Source organism: Alligator sinensis, unplaced genomic scaffold (assembly GCF_000455745.1).
Source record: "Alligator sinensis unplaced genomic scaffold, ASM45574v1 scaffold123_2, whole genome shotgun sequence".
NCBI lineage: Eukaryota > Metazoa > Chordata > Crocodylia > Alligatoridae > Alligator > Alligator sinensis.
The window spans coordinates 2,568,545-2,573,233 of NW_005841917.1; positions in this window are offsets into that span (position 1 = coordinate 2,568,545).

Below are 4,689 nucleotides of genomic sequence, written 5' to 3' on the forward strand. Positions count from 1 at the left end.
AGGAACTTTAAGAGCACGTGCAACTTCTAGCACATGACTAGTTCCATTGCCAGGAGCACACGCACAAGAAATAAGTTTAAGTTCAGTACACATTTAAGTGCTTTGCTAAATCAGGGCTTATTTACCTTGCTGACTCAGAATTGCAATGAGCAAAAATGAACAGAACCAAGATGCCATGTGAAATGGTATTTCAGTGTGAAATCAGTTGTGTGGAATCTGGGAAAGGCAACACGTACAATGTGGAATGTATTTGTTTTATAATTCAAGAGTGCAATAATTCCTGGAACCCAGGAAATTCAGAAAACTTATCTCATTACAAAAGCATATCCTGAAGATTTGTATTGCTCTATATATTATTGATAAAACTGAGCTGAGAATTCGGAATTGGATCACAACTATATATGGAGGACCCTTAATTAATGTGATAATGATCTGTTCCAAAATTTTGGATCAGAGCCCTTCCAAGTTGTGATTCAGATCTGTATTTGAAAATGTACTGAAGAATGGAGCTGTTATATTATGTGAAACTACCATAAATAAAATGTAAAAAATAATTAGATATGTATCAAAAAAAGAAAAAGCATTTATAAACAGTACCACAGCAGTTTTCATAATAATAAGATTGTCAAAAGTAGAAACATTATTATTATGTATATTGTTAAGAGTAGATTCTAGCGGCCTTGTCTTGAATTACTAACACTTTATTTCATGAATAATCCTGCTGACCTACTATAAATGTAAATAAGGGAAGAATTGGATCCTCAAACATTTTGTTGGTATGAATATATGTAAAGAATAGAAACATTATGTTTTTATTACTAATACTGGCTCCAAAAACTTTTCACATTTAATCTTTTACATTTCATCATTTACATTTAATTTACATTATCTCTAGTTATTTCCCAAACTAAAATGGAGACTTATATGAGTTTGCAGCAAGAAAACAAAGACGCATGCAACTAATCGGGTCCAACTTTGAGTTTTAAGGAAAAGCATTTTGTTCAGGTGTTTGCAAGCTATGTTGGATGTGGCCTGTGGACAGGGGGCTTCAGTGGCATTCAGATATAGCCCCTCTTTCTTTTACCTGTACGGATGCTATCCCTGTCCTGTCATGGAGGCAAACAGCAGTGGTGGCTGTGTCCTAGTGTCTGCCCTTCTGGCTGCCTTTAATTTGGGGTGAGTCATTTCAGCCCACAGCTGGAAAAGGTTGCCTACCCCTGAATTTATGAAATCTTGATAAAGTTTTACAAATGGAAATTCGAATATTATTTACATGTATCTTGAATTAAATGAAAGAAAATGTTCTCTTTAATTACCAAGATGAACAAAATATTAGTGACTGCAGTGTGAAATTAGTCTTTTAAATGGAATCTGAGGGAATAAAATTTGAGTTGCCCTAGCTGGACAATGCAGAGAAGTTTGCCTTGAACCTTTGCTATTTCTGACTGTTTGTCCTTCCCTTAGTGAAGCTTCATTAGCACTTACTTAACATTAAGAATGTGCTTATGTCTGTCACTATTTAGCAAAGCATGTGCTTATATGATTTGCTGCCTCAGGGTTTACATTCATTTAAAACATTTTCATCTCCAGATGTAATGCATATGTATCTATGGTACTGGTTATTGTGCTCCATTATTTGAGAAAATATATTATAATCAGTACCTTAAATATAGGATTGCACAAAATTTACTTTAAAGAACATGAAGAAGGAAGCCAAACTGTATGACCTTTACTTCTTTATTTCCTAACTGCTGAGTGCTTTGTTATGCGTACTTACTATTGCTTTACATAAAGATTTTTGCTGGTCATTCCTTTTTTTGGCAGAGAGAAGATAGAAAACAAATTTAATAATGTGGAACTATTGCGTTAGACTTAATCAAAATGCCCCTTTAAGGCCTGAAAGGACCTTATTAAGCATGCAAGATTTGAATATGTTCATGCTGCTGCTTTCCACCCTTGCTCTGCATGTGCCAACTCCCGAAAATAAAGCTTTGTACTTGCCTGCGAATGGCCTTGAGTGCATGCCCTGTGCTGCTTTTAGGCTATTATGGATGCATTTGTGGGTGAGTACTCAGTGCCTTGTTTCCAGGATTTGGCATGCACCAAGGAGAGTGATTGGGATGACACATTGACTTCAGGCCTTTTAAGAAGTGCTGTAATTTAATATATTCAAAACTACATTTCTCAGAGTAGTCAGAGGGACAGACCTCAACATGATATAGTTTAATTTTTAGATCAGACTTTTAAGCTGTTCATAGGTAGGTTTCCAAGATTATTTTGCTTAATGAAGAAAGTGTTTCCTCCCCCTGCCCTCCTTTCCTTCACTTACTTTTTATTCTAAATAACCAGATCAATTTTCCATGAGCCAGAAAAGGAAAAAGAAAAAACTTCCTATTCAGTCCATAGCCAATGCTGGAAAATTTTAGTGTGAAAACAAGTTTTAGAAGGTTAGAAGATATCTCTATCTCTTTCAGATTCATTTAAAAAATCTAGCTTGTGCATATTGACAGTGCAGTGCTTCACTGTAGGTAATTTCCATACTCGAGTTGATGTTCACCTGAGTTAACTTTTTTAGCTAGAGTTAAGAATGGTCTTCAGGGCTGTGAAATATGAGCTATTGGGGACAGCTAACAGACAGCAAAATTGCAAAAGAAAGGATAGCTTGATAGTGCAAAATCAAACCATTAAAGGAGAAAGGGTCTTAAACACCTATAGAATGAAGAGTTTAGACGGAATCAAGATATATTATGATGAGCCATGAAGTCATTTGACTCCCTCACTGCTGCCTAAATAGAAAGGCTGCAGCTGCTTCCAGGGAGTTGGTTTTAAACCTTGGGTGGAGCAGGAATCACAGGGGGATGCAACTGCACCACTGAACTCTTCCCTGGATCCCCCCCACCCCACCACCTTCCTTAATATCATACACTTGCAGTCCATTTGTTCTGCTACATTATTCTAGTACCCTAGTTTTTCCATCAACTTTATCATGGCATAGCTTTTCCATTGATGTTTAAAAGTATCATTACTATTTTACCAAGTTTTTCATAACTCCTGGGCCAGTGAGAATTACAAAGGGCATAGGTCATATTTCAGCCTTTGAAAATATAACATGAGGAGGATAAATCTGTTCCCATCACCCCCTTAATCTTCCCCAAACAAATAAATGCGTATACATAAATGTATGGAAAGATATAGAAATATATACAGTATGCTGTCTGCTATCTTGTACTCCATGAGGGCTAGAAACAGGAGGTTTTCATAATTGAAAAGGTGTATCCTATAATGACTCAACATTCACTTTATATATAGACCTGATATATCCTGACATACTGGACCTAAAAATTATGACATTATTCTTAGTTGAACTTAAAATTACTATATTTAAGTTACTTTAGGTAATTTTTAGATGATTTAGATGTTTTATTTTTTTAACACTACTTATGTTTTCCCCTTTTCACAGAGTCTAGCAAGAAAATTGACTTCAGAGGCAAAAAGACATGACAACTAGAGTTGAACCCATCACTCCTCTTTATATCATACTCTGCCTATTGTCACAACTTGTATTATCAATGGTTTTCTTCCATGCATAATAATTAAAAAAACACTTTAATAGTCACAGACCACTTAATGTCAAGAACATAAGTGATCTCAGCTGGATAAATTTACTGCTTAATATCACTATTATCAAATAATATTCCTCATTCAAATCAATTAGCATAAAATTACCAGTAAAGTGGTGTTTGAGGTAATGTTGAAGCTGTGATGGTCCAGGAATTACGTGAGAGGCAAGGACTTTTTTTAGATGATACTTATATTGGACCAACTGCATAGTTGGGATGCTTTTCATTTAAAAGCTTGTCTAACTTTATCCGAGCTTTACAGTTGATCCAATAAAAGTTATCACCAAAAAAAATCCTTGCTTCTCACAATTATTGATAAATTAATTTTCTTCATCAAAGAGATAGGTATAAAGGTATACAACAGAAAAAAATATATAGATTTTTATAATTGTAGGATACACTTGTCAGGTACTGGCTTAATGCCTGGGAATATAAGTACCATCAGAGTCTGAATGCAGCTTTAACACATAATTTATCTTGTAGATGCAATGTATAGGATCCATTAGTTCTTACACTGTAACAACATTTAGAGTCTACTTATGAAACTCTTGAAAAACATAAAAGGCTTAGGAAAAGGGTGAGTTACAGGTGCAGTGCCACTGAAGAGGAGGTAGCTATAAGGACTTAAGCTGTCCTAAGTTTTCTGTTTAACAATATAACCTCTCATCTTTCCAGTTAATCAGTCTATCATTTTTTTAACATGGTATAGTTTTTATGGTTTTACTTCACTTTTTATGGTTTGTATGAAGTAAATATCATGGTTGCACATTTCAGAAATTCACAAAAATACATCAAATAAGTCCAGGATAAATTCTTGTCCCTCCAAATTCAGGGTGGTGGTGCAACTGGCATATAAGTAAATACATTTAAGAAACACCTAGTGCCAAATACACCCTAAAAACAAAAACATTTCTGCTTCATTATTTGCCACCACCAGCTAAGTATAGGCATTCAAAAAAAAAGCCCAAAACCCCATGGCAAAAGTGCTTGATCGCGCTTTACTCAAAGCGCTATAAGTTAGAGCACATTCAAAGCAAACAGATGTTTGTTGGGGGGCGGGGGCGGGGGC